At 42.8% G+C, this 18,794-nt stretch overlaps 1 protein-coding gene across 5 annotated transcripts in view; it reads left to right on the top strand.

Moving 5' to 3' along the window:
• The window catches only part of mef2cb (myocyte enhancer factor 2cb), a 72,565-nt gene that overhangs the window by 11,094 nt on the left and 42,677 nt on the right, over positions 1-18,794 (top strand). The gene's annotated exons all lie outside the window — the stretch shown is intronic.

Here is an 18,794-nt window from a genome sequence, read left to right as displayed (position 1 = left end):
TCATTATCTTTACCCATATGCTTCTGATTTTGTTATAAAGTTAAAGAGCAATTGTTTGTAACTGAAACAATACAATCTATTTTAACAGTTAAAGATGCTATGAATGTTGAGATAGTGGCATTTTTTATCTAAATAAATAAAAGTTTCACTGCACATTTTGGGATTTAAAAAAATTGTTACATTTGAAATAGTCTGTTATTGAGATATTTTTTATGCAAAGCATATTTTTAAAGTGATAAAGTGTTGCTGCCTACTACAGTTTATCAACCTAATTTGTGGCTTTGTAAAAAGCGTACTGCATTCTCTCAGTCACTTAATGCGTTATTGCGTTTCACAGTTAGTATTTAAAAATAAATATGCAGCCTACATGACTTATGCAACCTTTGAGGTGCATTTTATTTTAATAAGATATAGTCTCCTGTGTATTGTCCCATCACTTTTTTTTTAATCATCTTTATTACTGTTTTATATGAGTTTTTTACTCTTGAAAAATATGTAAAACTGTATATAGATTTTACACATGGCCTTCCCTCTTCTGCCCATCGTCAATGAAGTTGTTCTGTGTGGCCTGTCTGGCCTGTTGCTCTCTTGGGATTTAGCGTTAGGTTAATCCGCTCAGAGGAAGGTGAGCGCTCGCATGTGGACCCACGATTATACACAGAGGACTCTGTCAGCCAAGCTCTGTAATCTCAGAGACCCTGTACAAACACACACACACGCACGCACGCACGCACGTATGCAGTAGCACAGAAACTCACACAAATGCCTAAGCCAAAGCATGGTCTTCCTCCTTTCTCTGTCTTTTTATTACACACACACATGCACTCACCGACACCCACACAATCTGGCCTGCGCAGCTTTTGTTTCTCTTATTCTCTTGATACCTCTCCCTCTTCACAACTCATTTGAGATTTTGGGTGCTGATTCACAAAACCAACATTGACAACAAACTCTTACCCCTTCACACAGAGAGGGATTAGAAGGTCACGTGTCCCTGTGATTGGCCAGGGCATTGAGCCGATTGTCAGGGCACTTTGCTGTACACCAGGGGCTCAGTAGAGCTTTAGTTAAGTGAAGGGAAGGAACAAATTGTGTGCCATGCTCAGGGTTTGGACATGTGTTTTAAACATTGCCAAACTAAATCTGCATCGGGTGGACTGTTGTTTATATCTTAAATCATATATATCTAATAACTAATAACATTAATGAGTAATGTAAAATCTGTGCTTTCAAGCCTGCCTCGTTTTTTTAAGGAAGTAAAGTATACCACTGTGCTGCCTGACAGCATTGGCATTTAATACTGTACAGAAGGCACTTTTCAAGATAACCTCCTTCAATGAAAACATTATTCTTAATGGAAACATCAGAAGCATTTATGTTTAAGCAAACAATTTAACTTTTGCTATGCTGTTGCTTTAACGTTTTTTTTTCACTAATGATTTCAAATATTTTGGAAGGGGTTAGCAGAGTTTGCTCAGTTCAACATCAGTAAAACACTCATTTGCAGATTGCAGGTTGGCAAGATCTGCTGGTAGATATAAAAGTACTGTAATTGGACTTCATGCCCTTTGGCTCAAATGCGAAAGGTAATATAAGAGTCAATTGTAGGGAATCATATTTACCCCATATATAAGGAGCATATAATAACTTAAACTGTCAAGAGACACCCCTGTAAATAATGCAGTATACTTTGCTTTACGTTCTTTCAAATAAATGTACCATGAAGCACCAACTACCCAGATTTCATAGAAAAAAAGACAACCTCTGTTTTTAGTGAATGTATCTCACACAAATAGTGTAGAATGTTAAGCCATTTCATAAGAATCACTTTTTTACTGCCTGTTTATAAGCAGATGAAAATACTTTATTTTTACAATACCTCAAGGGCATGTTGTATTCTTACATACTGCTCATGCAGGTGTTAGCTTTTGCTGCATGAAGGAAAAAGTATCTTTTTGGTTTCCATACATTTTAATAGTAGTAATGAAAAGTGTAGGGCTCAAACTCACCATGTGTTAATTGACTTATTTTAAAGAGATCTCCTAAACTGTTGTGTATGTTTACGAAAATGTTTATTTGCCTTAAGAGAACTGTCTGTATAGCTTCATAAGAGCTGCAATTACTCATAGAACTTAGAAAAAAATAATTTAAAGTAAATAACAAAGTCCTTGAATGGTTTATGGTGGAGTGAATGCATATATTTGAATATGTCCTGGTTTTTGCATAATGATGCAAAGTCTTCTTCTGTCTCTATCTAGTAATTAGCGGTGACGTTCAGCAACTTTCTCTGTACGCTGTAAGTGGATGGGGGTGTATGGGGTTTGTTCACTGGGGTGTTAAAGATCACAGAGGAATATATCAGCCTTTGATGTTTAATTGTATTGTAAAACACACTTTAGAATATTTCTGCATAAAGTAGAGTTCTGACTGTGCTGTGCTTTGTGTTTGCTGTTTCTTTGTGTGTTTGTCTGTCAGTATGTGCTGTGTGTCTGGGAGGTGTGTGTGCGCGCGTGCATTCAAGTTTGTGTGTCGTCTCTGTCTGTTTGCGCATCAAAATGTTTGTGCTTTTGTGTTTTTTTGTCTGAGTTTTGTGGGGTTGTTGCTGGTGTTTATTCAAATGGAAATGTGTGTATTTCTTTTCTTCCTTTATTCTCACACTGAAGAGGGTAGGATTTGATGTTTTGGATGATGGAGCAGTCTGGAAAACAGTGTCAGTGTGAGGGCTGAAAAGGCAAACTGAGAAGACGGATGCGAGAGAGACAGAGAAAGACACCCACAGAGAGAAAACGCAGTTAGAAATGTGTTTGGGCTTAGGCGATTCAAGAGCAGAATGACAATATATTTGGCCTCCACTCAGGTATTCTTCATTAAAAAGTGATGCCGTCGTGATGTCATTTTTAACAAAGCGATCTAGATGAACAGGATGTCCTGCCTTCTTCTTCCTGTTTCCTGTTTCCTGCCCGGCCTGTTGGCCATTATGGCTGCAGCTGCCTGCTGGGTGGTCTTTGCTCAGTAGTGCTGACCACACAATCATATCGTCAGCTGCAGCCCACCTAAAGAGACACCCAAAACACCTCACCATACTTGAGGCCTGCTCCCTGAAATATTTGGACAAGGAGAAAGTCCTGGGAGGCAAGAAGGCAGAAGTTATAAAGACAGCACAGGACTGAATGATAAGACAAAGAGAAACATTTAGAGTAGGACTGAGGTTGGATTTCTTTGTCTAAACAGTGGATATCAGAATGAATGCCTCAGCATCTAAGCATGAAGCTTAACATAAGAGTTAAATTAACATGTTTATAAATGAGTTCATTAACTTCCCCAGCAGACACTTACTTTAGCTGCCTTCCTCTGAGAATTTTCATCTTTATTCAGTGGCAGTGTAACTGACAGAATCCTAGCAGCCTAGTCTGTAATGCCCCTTACAGTGTATATCTGTAATAGCTGCTCTAAACATGTTTTGCGGTAAATCCAGAATTAACTGGGAATCCTTTTTTAGTGAGTTCTAGAGGTTATTTTGTGGGAGAGGTGTTTGCTGTCCATGTCCATAAATCTGGCGACAGAAGACATGTTCCATCATAAAACACAGTGCCTGACCTGTGAATGGTGTGGGGCAACTTCTTACCCCTAATATATTTTCAGAGAGAGAGCCTTCACCATCTCCCTTTAGTGTGGCACACATTTGGATTAGACCCAATGCCAAGAAAAAGAAAAGAGGTGTGGAGACGGGGAGAGAGTGAGAAAAAAATGTAGAAATGTTTTCCAGTGGCTGTAATTTATCTTTGTCACGACTGCAACATAGCCGAGTCATTCTGCAACATAGTCCAGTGAGACGCACAGAGGTAGCTCTGTGCCTTGGTCTCACACAAGCTCACATCCATCTGAAACCCCTGTTCACTCGGCTGCCTCAATCTGCGCCGCTGCCACCACTGCTCCCAATCCACGCTGCTGCCGAGCTTCACATGGTTATTGCATATTTTTAGCAGGTCTTGTGTTCACACCAGATTCAGAGGAATGCATTTTACCCAGTCAGGCTTTTGTGTGAGGTTGCTGTTGTAAAGAAATTGCCACTAATAGGCGGCACGATTGATACATCTTTCTCCTTTTTCTCTCTATGAAAGAATATAACGGTTTTAAATGTGATGCTTATTTTTCACTTTTTTAGTCTCAGATATCAGGGCAAAGTCTGTAAGATCAGGAGGCTTGCTGCTAAACTCCGAGGGGAGCATGCTGTTGAAAATGCTGTTAACACCGTCTAAGTTGAGAAAAAGCTAAGAATCCATGCTCAGTTCTCTCCCTCTTCTGCACACCACACAGCTTCACCAGGCGGTGTCCTGCCAAAGTCCACACCAGTGTTCCTTTCCACTGTCATCTGTGCCATTCCCACACCAAAGGCCAGCCTGTAAAAGAATGCGCAGCCCAGGACTGACCGTAAAAAGAGTCAGAAAAAAGTCAGGACAAAGAATACTAGAAAAAGAAAACGGGTGTCACTGCTACATAATGACAATGAATTGTGCTCAAACTTTTTAGCTCAAGTGTATCTAAAATCAAACGTAATAACACACAATAACATATGTCGATTTGAAATGCCCTGAGGGTGGAGAAGGGTGAAGCAACACCCACCCCCCACACACACACACACCTCTCTTCTCTCTCTCCGTACATTTTTTTGTATTCTTTTTCTTTTAGAATTCTTTTTTTTCCGTTTCAACTCCTTCTACACCGTGATGTATGGCTTTTTCCTACAGTGTCTCTTCCAAAGTGCAGCTCGTGATGTCATTAATTTTATTCATACTTTATGGATGCTCTGTCTGGGAAAAAAAAAAAAAAAGGAGAGGGACGATGTGAGGAGAGAAGGAGGAAGATAGAGAGGAAGATAGAGGCAGAGTGAGAGAGGAGAAGAGATGGTGTTGCGGAAGGAGAATTTCAGTGCAGTTGCATGTATAATGAATGAGGGGGCACTTTGTTTGAAACTCCAGCCCGGCGCTTCACTTCAAGGTTTACTGGGCAGAGTGGGGCCTTGTGATCTCACACCAGCCACTCTCTTTATCCTGCCAATAGATGCTTTCACCTGGCACTGTGGTTCGACCCAATGGAAAAACAAATAACCTTGTGTGTGTATAACAGAATCACACAGAGGGAGAGAGAGCACTGACAATGGAGCAAGGGGTTGGGTGGAAAGGGTGAGGAGCGGGTGAGAGAGGAAAGAGGTGAGTTTGTATAACAGCAGCAGTGCAATGACGCCCAGACGATACTGAGGAGAATACTGGCACCCAGCCCACACTTCCTAAATAGTGCTCTCTACAGAAATAGCTCAGCCTTGATATTGACTTTTGTCTGGTGTGTGTGTGTGTGTGTGTGTGTGTGTGTGTGTGTGTGTGTGTGTGTGTGTGTGTGTGTGTGTGTGTGTGTGTGTGTGTGTGTGTAAAGAAGCTAGCCAACTTTGTTATTTGGGATAAAAATGGCCTCTGTCTTATTTTTGGCCCTGCTGGACTCATGGTTTTATAAATAGCTGAGGAAGTGCGGGGGATACCTGTCGTGGCTCCAGCCTCCCTCCAGTCCCAGTGTCTCGACGTCACATCCATCCAACGCCGGCCCACTCTGGGCGACAGAGCAGCCCCCTCGGGGCCAAGCAAACAGGATGGGACTCAAATTGAGGGTGTGAGAAAATCCGTCTCTGGAGTAAAACACAAAGGAGCTTGCAGTTCAGCATAAGGAGCCTAGCTGACACTGTCAGATTTTGTAGGGATTAAAAAAACACTACTAAGTTAATTCCTTTTCACAAACACTGAGCTGAGTATACTGCTTTGATAGGAGTGTCAAAATGGCAACACAATAGAATGTCTTCAAAATGAGAAGTGTGTTTTTTCGACACTTAGTCTATGAGTGTAAGGTCATAGGGTGGTTTTCTCTCCTCTCTGCCATCTGTGTGCCGAGGTGTCTTGTTAATTTCATTTCTGCTTCTCAGGCATATGCCATGTGAACAGCACTCTGAGTGTTAACTTTCTCTCTTTTCTCTCAATGTTGTACACTGTTTCCCTCACATTCCGCTCTCACTTTCTTACGGGAGGATCTGGCTCCACATTTTAAAGGGTCTAATCAGTGTTTTTTGGGATAACGTAGCACTGAATAAATCTCTGAATAAACTGGAAATTATGTTTGAGAGTAGATTTTAAATATGCAAACGTGTTTATAGTTTATCTAACAGTTATTTATTCATGGGAAGTGTCAGATATTCTAAAGAAAAACTGATATTTAATTACTTAATCACATGGACCGTTAACAGTGTTCTTGTGTATTCCTCCTATTCATCTCCTTTACTGGGCATCATATTCCTCCATCATCATTTGGTCTTGAATCCACATTATCACCCTGAGATGCTCTTTTATCTGTTTATCTGTGATCCACCATAAGTGGAGTCTGTCTAGTAATCTGTACCCTGTGTCCTTTTGTAGTCAATTTCCTGTTGTTTGTCTTGTCTTACCCCGGCTGATACTGCACTAAATCCACTGTTTTAATTGTTCCCTATATTGCCCCTATGCCCTGTAAGGTGTCCTTGGGTGTTATGAAAGGCGCCCCCCAAAATAAATGTATTATTATTATTATTATTAGTAGAAAGTGGAAAAACCGCACCAGTTATGCCCATAATTCCATTAAACATGATCCCTGCTGCATCTAGCCCGAGATATTGTTCACCCTCCAAATGAGTGGCACTCTACATCTTTGCCCCTCATAAAAGGGTCCTAATAATCACATTACGAATGGGACAGATAGAGAGAAACATAGAAAGGGAGAAATCTTTGATAAGCTTTACGGCCCTTGGTGGACTGTCTCTTTACACAGTGAAAAAAAAAATCATTTATTTTTTTCCCTCCGAATGTACTTTTTTCCCTCTTTCTCTGTGAAGGGAATTGTGTTGCCTGTTATTAATGTGCTTTTGACAGCTTAATTTGATAAGCGGGCTACTTGTTAAAGAAGCCTTGGATTGTTCTCATAGAAAGAACACGCTTTTTTCTCCCTTCCATGTTCTTCAAAATGCTGCCGCACAGTCTGTCGATGACCCAGTTCTAAGAGATGGTCGAAAACAAGGAAGAGCAGCTCAAAATCCACAGGGAAAAGCGAGGAGAAAGGCAGGAGGGTATAGCGGCAGAGGCAGGGAGAAGTATAGAGAGAGAAGGGATACTTTAAGTAAAAAAGGCACTTGTGGGAAGTTAACTCAAATGCTTTCCTTTCTTCTCTCTCCCTCTCGCCTCCTCTTCACTCTTCCTCCTCGTGCACTGAGCAGCCTACCTTCTTGCGATCCTCTTCCCTGTAGCCTAATCGGAAGAGAAACGCTAGGAACGATAACGGGGATTAACTTCCACTGCTTACCGGCTCCCCTTGGTTAAGTACACGTGTAATGAGTTGTTTATATGGGATAATGCTCAGTAGGTGCAGCAGAAGCCCAGAGCTGCCCTCACCTCCCTTCTCCTCTGCTTACATAGACACACACACACACACCCCCCCCCACACACACGCACGCACGGACAACCGAAATACACACACCGAGTAAATGTATAAACGCATTCGGTAGCACAGTAATGTACAGGCAGCATATGCGGTGTGAACATTGATGTACGCAGGTATGTGCAAATACATATATTCACACACTCAACTCTCACAAACACACCCACTCGTAGAAATTCCCACACACAGCTGTGATGCAGGTCACTTGCTGTGCAGGGGTGAACAGAGGGAGAAAGAAACGGGAGTTTGGAGTTGAAGGGGTGGGTTTAGTGTGTTTGTGTGTGTCAGTCTGTGGCGGGGGGGGGCTATCGTTCTCAGGCCTACATGGGTCATAAGGCCAGGGGATTTTTCTCAGGGTGAAGAGAAGGGGAAGAAATTGAATGATATGAGAAAATATGAAGGGAAGGAACCCGAGAGAAGGCAAAGGGATACGTTGTGCCCGTCTGCGCGCGTGTTCAACGATCTTGTGTGCGCGTACGGCAAGTTTGTGTGTATGTACATGAAGTGGAAAAAGCTGTTGCCTTGTGGAGGGGACGTGCTCTGCTATCATTAGCAGCGGGAGGGGGGGTGTAGGAGGGGGCAGTCGAGGTTATGTGAACGGTGCAGCTGTGCTCGCAGCAGAGGGATTTGAGTGGAGGGGGGGAACTCCAGGCAGCCAGGTCCTTCGCTGAACCACCAGCTCGCAACACAGAGGAGAAGAGAAGACAACAAGTCAACCAAGCAGCGAGTCTTGTGAACCAAACACAACTCGCCGCCGCCCCCTCCATCCCTCCATCCCCCACTCCTTCACTCCTCCGCTTCTCCACTCTAGCCCTTTACTTCCCAAATAGGAAAAATAAATAAATAACGATTGATGCTTGATGGCAAGGATAAGAGTGCAAGAGAAACAAGTCATGATTTATATATATATAGTGAAGGCTTTTCCTTTCTGTCCGCCACTTGTTGTTTTACTGTCCATTTCATTCTCTGACTTCCATCTGAATAACGTTTAATTCATTTTACAACGATGTTTCTTTCAAAACTGTATTAGAAATACAGCAGTGTTGTTTAAGTTTTCTGCCTTTTTATTTGGGGGGGATTTCCCCACGACTTGACGTACAAACCCAAAATCACTCAAATGTGTTTAAAGCTTCCTGCCCGCTCTTATTCTGCACGCTAAAAGAGTCGGAGCCCACGTAGCCACGGATGGCGCGGCAGACGAAGACCCAAACTTGCTTGTCAGCCCGTGTGATCAGGCGCAGTAGAGACGAGGCAGGGGTGGCTGAGAGACGACAGAACACAGAATGGCATTGGCGCGCACTGCTAATGCATTCAGCTGCCACCATATCCAACAACAAGGAACAATATCACACAACTCACTTCACAAGATGTTCCTACAACAACAACATCAACAATAACAGACATATAAATGCACACACGCGCGCAGACACACAGTCACGTGCACACATGCATAAATAACCACACTGCGTGTTAAAAACCAACCGTGAGGAACAAGAATTTGAAAGCAAACAAACAAGTGAGAATGTAAGCAACTTGTCTGAGACTTTGTGACAGAAAAATAAATGAAAAAACACCTTTTTGTTTCTTGAGAAAGGGAGCTAAATATCTGTGGCATACCGAGCATTCAAATGCTGTAGTAAAAGGGGTAAAAATCTGTGAGCCACATTAAGCACAATGGTTAGCACTGAACCAAAAATAGAGCGTGGTCAAACAGCAAGAGGGTCATCTCCGTGTGATGCAGTGGCCGTCACATATTGAGAGTAGAGGCACCCTGCCAAAGCATGTAGCTTCACAGCAGTAATTTAATATTTGTTTGTCTCTATTATTTCATTCATCCGCTCTCTCCTTCTCCCTCTCTCCCTCTCTCCCTTTGCTTATGGGGGTTAAGTAACAGTAAGCTTTATCAGATTACTGGGTCTGAGGTCTCTTTCAAACCACTCTTTGCCATCTTGATTTTGTGCAGCTGTGCAGACTCTTTAATCATACGCTATCTTTTTTCACTCGCCCTCCCCTCCTCTCCTCCCTTCTTCACGTCGTCCCTCCTCCCTTAACATATGTTAATTGGCTGCTTTCTGTGACAAATTACGAGCGCTCGCTTTGATGAGGTCGGGTTGTGATGGTGCTGGGAGTGGAGTATAGTGGGACTGCCAGACCCTCGCCGGTTCCCCCCTAACCACTCCAAAAGGGAACGCGGCACCCAGCCGATGACTAATGAGAGGCTTGGTACTGGGTCTGGCCCGCTCTGGCCTTGGTGGGCCACTCCCCTAAACAGAGGCTGATCTGTAGGTAACACCACACACTCCAGTCAACCTTTATCCTCATCCACCCCTCACTGGGAACTGTAAAGCACTGGAAGCGCAGTCCAGGCTACATGCTGACATTTTTTTTATATCTTTAAGACCCTTATGTATGTCACATTTTTAACCAAAGAGACTGAAACAGTTTTCAAGAGAATAGTTTTTTATTCAATTTGCTTTCTTTTTATGTTTGACTTGAAACAGAGAACATGAGTAACATCAATTATAGATGCAATGCGTCCAACTTGTGTCTCAAGTTTACATTGTGTGTGTGTGTGTGTGTGTGTGTGTGTGTGTGTGTGTGTGTGTGTGTGTGTGTGTGTGTGTGTGTGTGTGTGTGTGTGTGTGTGTGTGTGTGTGTGTGTGTGTGTGTGTGTGTGTGTGTGTGTGTGTCTGTGGTAAAGAGACGGTGCCTGGAAACATTACACCAGCCTTGCTTAAACAAACACTAAGAGTGGAACAATCTCTGTTTAATGATGCGCAGCGTCAACAGGAAAACAATGCCCACCAATAATCAGCACAATCAGCTTGCGGTAACCTGAAGAAAAAAAACTGAAACTGACATCATCCTAGTAAGGTTTTTAAAAAAAAATACATTTTCAAGTGCTTGGTAGGGTGATGGGGTGTCATATTCTGACTCCCTTCAATATGCACTACTGCTTCTTTTTCTCTCTCTCTCTTTATTTCTGTCTCTCTCTTTCTCTGTCACATTCCCTCTCTCTCCCTACTCTACGATCTAGGTTACTCGGTTTCCTAGCGGAGCACAGGGACCGGAGGAAGAAAAAAAAAAAACAGAAGGTCGAATCTATGAAGGACATCCTTGTTGAAGTGTGCAACCTTCTACTTCTCTGCAAATTACCCGCACGCTGTGCATAGACTCAAAGCAGTGCTGTGGCTCTCACTTCAGCGCAGCAAGGATGTGACCATGACACATAATGCTGTGGCAGTATCACAACTACAGGGAGAGGCAGAGTACTGAGCGAATGTTAACTGTAATTATTTTAGTTTTTTTTGAAGATACGTATAGCCAAACCTGAAGACGTGTGTTCCCAGTGCCATACAAAGAGTCTTATTTTATAGTTTATTTATGTACATAAGTTGAATCCCACAGCACATATAAACTCACAGCATTTAACAATAGAGAAGTAGAACAGCTTAAGTTTTCGCTTGTTACGGTCACAACTTCAAAAATAATCACTTCACGTAATAGTTTCATTGTGGATTCCAAATTTGCTGATCAAGCGAGACTATGAAAAATAGTAAATTCCACCACTTCCCTGTAAGGTTGCCCACATGCTGACTTAGTTACAAGCACAAAAAGAAAAGAAAAAGGGAAATCATTTCATTTACCTCTTCCCATCAGCGAGGATGTAAAATAACAACCCATAAGTAGCACAATTTCCATACCCAGCGAGTTCGTAGACACTCACAGATGCACATTCATACACACATGCAGGGTGACAAAACGAAGAAAAAGGAAGTGCACTGGCACCTCGTGGTTGCATGAGGGTTAGCCATGTTAGCATTAGCCTGCGGGCCTTAATTGAGGCCAGGAGGGAGCATTTAATAATTGCTGTCAGAAGATCAAATTTAATTCTCCTCTCTTCACAGCCACCACTGCTGTAGGGTAGAGTGAAACAAATTGTCATCAGAGATTTCTAAATGAACAAAGCTTTTAATTAGGGTGATTAGAATGCTGTGGCAAAGAGAAAGAGTAAGGGGTTGGGGTGTGATGAAATCATCAGCGGATCTTCTTATCCATGATGTCTGGTGTTGATACAATGTGGGTTTGGGGAAAAGCAGGAGGAGCAGGGGCACGCGACTACTGGGAAGTTTGCTGTGCTTGAACATAAGTAAGCCTGGCCCAGGCAGCCCTTAGCCTCCGTTTCAGACCTCTGACACAAACACACGCACATACACACACTCTCTGCCCTTCTCCCCCCGCTGGAGAACATTGCTAACATCCTGAGACATTGTCATACTCGGCAGGGAACATAATTGGGTGAATATGTCAGTGCTTTGTGTTCTTAGTGACATGACTCCCGGCTGTTCCTGTGGGGGCTGGGTACACTCATTGAAGGGTTTATCCTGCAATTCCACTGCGTTGGTTCACTGTTCATTACAGTGTTGTTTTTCCCGTTGTTTTATGAACATGATAGATAAGCAGGGGATGAGTTATCAGTGCACCTAGACGCACATTTGTGCTCGTTCATGTACACGTGTGTGTTATTTTTCTGTTCTTCCCCTCACTGTCAGCACCTGGGTCCTGTAGCGCGCGGGGCAACATGTGAATAAAAAAACAAAACATGAGAGATGTATAAATGACTTTACAATGACTGGAAATAGATAGAGAAAGAGGAAGAAGTGAAATAAATCATGGCAGTGATGATAAAGTGAAACTTGAGAGAAGTGGGTTGTGTTTAGACATCATCTGTGCGTATCACCACAATCTGCGCCACTTCCATATTCAAATCCATTTTAATACTTTGCTTTTTAACCTTCTGCCCAACTTCTCTTTGTTTCCTCCTTGTGCCGTGTCACCTTTATTAATTTGATTCTTTGTTTTTCTCTATCATCTTTTCTATATCTACTTTATACCTCAATGCGTCCATTGCCCCTCCGTATGCTCATGCCATGGAAAGACTGAATGCACTAAATGGTGATTCATTCCAGTCTTTCCGGGGCCTCTGCAAATTGTGGCTTGCCTATGCTTCTGCTTTTTCTTTCCTTCTCCTTTTTTCTGATACCATTTTTCCAGCTTGGCACAGGGGTATGTGTGTGGCGAGATTTTCATTGCGCTCGTCTTAGTTTATTTGTTTTTATAAACCACAACACAAAGCTGCAGACAATCGACAGGGAATGCTTTTCAACCACACCGGCTACTCTTTTTCCCTGTTCATATCCAACTAGATTTGCCTGGCATTCACATTTGGGCTCTTGTTCGTCTGCCTTTTGCCAGCAGCTGTGGCTATACAGCCCTTGGCCTACGTTCAAAACGGGGGGTTGACGCAATGTGTCAAGTCATTTTGTCCTTGGGGAAGTCAGCAATGGGCTATGGAAAGATGGTTCTCACCTGCCCCTATACTTGCTCTGACGGATGGCTACCTACCTTCATTGCGGCTGTGATGGCCCAAGGCCTCTATCTACTGGTGCTGAATGAGACGTGCAGCTGCCCAAACCAAGGGCAGGGCTACGTACTCCCCCCCCTTATACTATCATACAGCAGTTGACAAAACTCTTATAAATCTAAAAATACTTACCAGAATTAATAATATTAAATTGAACCGAAAGTCTTTTACATCAACAACAGGAAATTAAATAAAATTAGGCTTTTTTTCCCTCTGAAAATACAGCTATATTCAGCCGGGACCTTTAGAAGAAAGTACATTTTCTTTGGACCGTAGTGAAATGCGACAGAGGCCAAGTGAGGAAACATACGAAGGAAAATACATTTTGAATTCATAATAAAAAAATAGATCGTATACAGTATAGTGTATAAAAAAGATGTATAATTTGATATCATATTTTACATTACACATAAGTAATTATAACACATCGTCTTTGTCTGAATAGTAATTCTATTTCTTATTCAATGTGAAGACAGGTACAAAAAATTAATTGCTCTTTTAATCAAAACGGTTTTATTTAGTTCAAAAGGCTCATCCTGTTATAGTTTGATTGCCGTTTGCGATGAAGAACTAGTGCAGCTAAAGGGAAAAACCTATAGCGTGAAAATATGTTAATGCCAATGTTTTAATCTCATAGTGGGACCAATCAGAGGGACATATTTACCCAAACATATGTTTCATACAAGGTTCAATATCTTAAATGTACTCAAAAGTTAAGGCAACATTTTTCTTTCCGTTTTGTACTTTTCTTTTTTCAAGCCAGTTTCCCAGTTAGTGTTTTCACAAAATGATGTGTTGCTTCATTGACATGTAAACATTAAATGAATAGTTCTTTACTTATGTGACCGCTTTAAACAAAATCAGTAATCTAGGGATATTTTTAAGTATTTCATATTCAGAGAGCCTATTTGTGCAGTTCATTTTCACTTAACATCGGAGCCTGAGGAGTGTATTTTGATTCCCAATTTCTTCTCTCTTAAGAGAGAAGTTTACGGAAGGAAGCACCTTTAGCACCTTTGATTGTCTTAGCCTGCTGATGTCACATCCTTCCGCTAAGTGTGTGTGTTTGTGTGTGTGCGTGTCTGTGTCTGTGTTTCCTGTCCTTCTAGACCCCGTGGCTGTTGGATTGAGGGATAAGAGAAAAAAGAGCTGGCAGAGTCTCATTAGTATGAAATCAATTATGTTTAAAGTTAAATATAAAGTTTTTAAGTTGAGGATTTATTAAACAGGGATTCGCCACAAATTTAGAGTTAATCTTGTAGCACTTGATCTGCTACCTACATCAATATAGTTTCTTCCATAATGTCAATCACACATATAAGTGCTTGACAGAGTGTTAACACTTGTGCCAACCACAGGCTATTGGCTCACTTTCCTCCTCATCTATAGACAGGTGTCTCAGTTCTAAGTCGCATTGAGATTGAAAATAGAATACATGTAAAACCGTCTCTGTCTCACTAATGATACAAGTAAATCATGAGTTAATAGAGAGAGACAGGTGAAGACGTATCTCCTGCAGTACACACATACGAACGCACACACACACCACCACCTCTCAAATTCAAGTTTAGCCAGAACGCTCACTGGGAAAAAAAGAGGAATGAACACATTATAAGATGATCCACCACTATCACTCTAATCCCCAGATGTACATGTTGCTAATCTCTTTAGCCGCTAACATGTTAAATTAGCCCTAATATCTGCTGAAATTCAGAGCCATAGAGGCCCACCTACGCGTGGGCTACCGCCCAGGTTTAGGTCACTCTTTTCCCTCAGCACTTGAAAAAGATACGGATATTGGAGTGGGGGTTGGGGTGGTGGGGGCTGAGGGAAGTAGCTGTGATAGCCATTCGTCACCCTGCCTATCTCACTCTGACAGATGGGGAGTGCAGCGTGCCACATAGAGGAGTCACTGCCTGTAATGACATTAGAGGCACAATGAGATCTGATACACATTTTTTCTGCTCCCATTCCGCCTGGCCATCGACTCGCTCCTTTGCTTGATCCTTCCCCTCCTCTCATTTCTGCTGGTACATCTCCATCCATCCTGACAGGAGATAAAGTGCTGTGTACCTCTACATCCAAATAAAGCACAAACTCACATAGATGCACCCACAGACACATTTATACCGGCACACGCGTAAATAGCTACATCAAAAGCAGAAAGAATACACCTCCAAAAATCTACACATCTGAAAAAGAAACAACTTAAATGTTCCTTAGGAAAAAATCTTCTACATGACAGAAATGCTCAAGTAAAAATGGAGCACTGTGAGTGTGTACTGACATTCAGATTGTATTTGGAAAACCATATTAAAGCTCTTTTTTTCCTCCTCCTCCTCTTCAAGGAAATGGGAGTTTATTTAAAAAGAGAGAGCGTTTATTTAATGTACCATACACCTCCTAAAAGGTTTACTTACTGCAGTGTAATATGTTATTTCAAATCCTCACAACCACATTTCCTTGGAGGATAGGGGATACTGGCGTTATATATATTTATTTTTTTCAGGACACATGCTATTACCAAATGTGTTGCAGATGTACCATGAGCCGAGGCTGTGCTGCCGAGGTGGGGTTTCTTGGAAAAACATGGCCGATCGTGTCATGATAAATCACCTTTCCCCAATTTGCTATAACGTGTAGAATTAGGATCGCAGAACTGCGGCATCAGCAGAATTCTACACACGTTGCATTTACAGGCGTGCCAGTTTCATCTGAACATGTCCTCACAGTCCAAGTGATCTGATACATTATTGGGGCGAAACTTTTGTCCTTGGAACTAGTGTTCATCTGCACTTCTTCTACGTTTGCCTAGTTGTTTTCTAAAGTGACGAATTAGTCTCAAGAGTGAGTCAAGCCAAAGTTCCTCTTCCCACCCCCCCCTTGATTCAAAGGAGTCATCTTCAGTGTCTGTCCTCAATAACAAAGCGACATTAACAAGCACCCTATAGACCGTCTATTAGAATGTGAAAAAGCGCCATGTGCTGTATATTAGTTTTTAGTGACTAAACACTTGGGAGAGAGGCGACCTAGAATCAAGGCTTGTGGTGCACTGAGTGTATATGTTCTCATCGTCCTCTCAGCTCCACTTCTGAGACTCAGAGAGAGAGAGTGCTCATTAGATCTATGTGCTGAATCGCTGCTCCCTCTCCATCTCTCCCATCCTCCCCCAACCTTCATCCCTCTCTCTCTCTCTCTCTCTCTCTCTCCGTCCGTCTGCTTAACAGATGGGAGGGTCGTGGGTACAGCTCTTCCCCTCCCCCTGGAGAGGCCTGGTGCCTGTTCAAAAAAGATTCCTCTTTATGCTTCTCTCTATTTCCTTCTCTTCTCTGTATTTCTCTGTTTTCCTTTCTCCACTCTCCTTCTCTTTCATTGTCACCTCTCCAACTCAAAGCACAGCGAGTTGAGACCCAGGTTATAAAACAAGAAGAGGGGGCAGCCGTTGTCTTTCTGTCTGCTCGGTGCCAGCTTGCTCTCTGACCCCAGCAGTCGCTCGCTCAAGCTCCCTTCCAGTTACCAGGCGTGTGTGAATGTAGGCATACCATAAGTCAGACTCCGCAGAGAAGATAAATACATTCTGAGGTATATTCTTCATTTTCCACGGCTTATTGCCTCTTCCCCTACGCCTTACTTTGGGATTAGTTAATTGGCTTAATGTGACCAAGCCTGTTAGGTCTTTCTTTTCCTCTGTCTGTCGTTATTTCTCCTCTTGTTTCTTTCTCACCTCATTTGCCCTCTCAAGGTCAGGTGTCAGTGTCAGTCCCCTGCGAAAAAATTCCTGCTGAGGATTACTAGCTTGCGCCACTTGACCGTGTTCACTAAGCAGTGCTTGTTTCCAGCATTTCCCCGCCTTTTGCTATCTTAGCGTCATGAGGCTAAATTGGATTGAGTGATTCAGTGGTAATCTGTTAAATTAACTGATGCTCTATCCACCACGAGGGGAAGGAGAGGGAAGGCAGCCCGATGAGGAGGTGGGCACTCGGTCCTTATCCAGAAATTGCCTGGCACTCATGTGGGACGGGGGCGGGTGTGAGGAAAAGTGGGGGGTGTTGGCGGAGCGAGAAAGGGGGGGACGTGGGGAAGGGAACTTGCATCGTTGTGTAGGAGGAGGTAGAGGAGGCAAGAGTGAGAAGGGATGGGGAAGGAGGGGGTGGCTGAGGAGGGGAGGCGCCGACACGGGGCTAAGCGGCAGCAGAGCCTCACCTCGGGGAGCGTTGGCTGGTGCTGGGAGCCAAAAGCAGGGATTAAATGTTCAGGACACGGGCTTAGTCTTAGCGTTAATGTTACGTAAGGCCTAAGGTGTTGCCCCAGCAGTTGTTGACATTGAGAGGTTCAGCTCGCTCAGTGGGCTGTGGGAGGAACGAGGTGGAGGCGGAGGCCAGGAGGCAGGGATCACCAAGGTAACGCCTCCTTGTTTGGAGCGGTGCCCGGGCTGGGTACTGTTGAGCACAAAGACTGGGAGGGGATGCTGCTGTCAGCATGTGATTGAAGTATGCCGGCTTGATTGATATCCTTGTCTGGCTGTCTTGTGCCAAGCGCCTTAGTTGGCTTGTAATCCTAGTTTGTCTGACAAGATCCGTCTTTGTTTTCTTCCAGGGGGCAGCTCTTTGTTTTTCTGTCTGTGGATGGGTGTGTTTGCCGAAGCAATGCTAAAATGTTTTGGATAGCCTCTTCAGAGCTGCCACAGATTTATTTTAGATATTGTTGTTATTATGATGGCGCAGTCCGGCTGTTGTCCCAACTGCCAAACGATGTGTTTATGTTTGTTTTTCATTCTTCCATAAGTGGGTGTATTCCAAACCATCAACTCAGGAAGTTTTTTGTCATGAATTTAATCATTGTTCAAATTGTATTGTTTCATTTTTTTTGTTTGATTCTTTGTGTGATGGAGGTTTTTGGTAGAGAAAATCGTAAAGAACATTTACCAAATCTTTTTTATGCATATGGACTTTAAAAGTACACATACTTATTTTAGTTTTAGCTCTAACTAAACTGAAGTTTAAACTAACAAATGCTAGATTTTGAAATAACAAATGGGTAGTCCACAGCCTGTGTTTTCTGTTGAAATAAAAAAATACAGTTAATCTCTACTGCTACAGGCCTCCGTCTGTCACTAAGAGACACAGCATCCCTAGATGTCCCTATTACGCGCTTTCATTATCAATGTCCTACTCTCCAGCACAAAGAGGTCAAGTGCATAGCAATGTGCTGCACTCACCTCAGGGGTTTAGTGCTTTCTTTTGCTTTCTCATGCATGTTACTCAATAAATACATGGATTCAGGTTAGGTGAAGATAAGAAAAAAAGGAAATGCATTACAATATGCATGCATGTGTGTGGGAATGTGCAAAAGAGAGAATATGAGAGAGTGAAGAAGAGAGCAAGGGTGCATGAGAGAAAAGAGAGAGAGAGTGATCGAGAGAGAGACTGAGAATGACATGTCTTTTGGTGAAGCGGTGTCGTCTTCCACATCAATGTCTGATGCTTGTGCTGCCAGGTGCCGGAAATCTGGTTCAGAAAGGAGAGAAGAGAGAAGAAGGGGAAAGTAAAGAAAAAAAGGCAGGGTAGATGGAGGATTTTTTTTTTTTTTTTATGTGACGGCGCTGACAGCTCCCCTGCATTGCACTGAGCTTAAATAATGGGATGCTCATTTGCATAACGAGGGACGTTATCACCTCTACTGTCAAAAGAAAACACAACAACAGTTCTTCTGCTCCTCCCTGAGATAGATTGGGTTGGCCTACTTTAGCACTCTGGAGAGATGCACTGGAGCTCTGGCTTAGCCAAGCTCACACAAGAGCGCACACTCACACACACACACACACACACACACACACACACACACACACACACACACACACACA

This window comes from Notothenia coriiceps, unplaced genomic scaffold (assembly GCF_000735185.1).
Source record: "Notothenia coriiceps isolate Sejong01 unplaced genomic scaffold, NC01 NC01_scaffold00024667, whole genome shotgun sequence".
In the NCBI taxonomy this organism is placed as follows: domain Eukaryota; kingdom Metazoa; phylum Chordata; class Actinopteri; order Perciformes; family Nototheniidae; genus Notothenia; species Notothenia coriiceps.
Note: the sequence above shows the minus strand (reverse complement) of the source record. Positions and strands in the feature narration are given on the sequence as shown.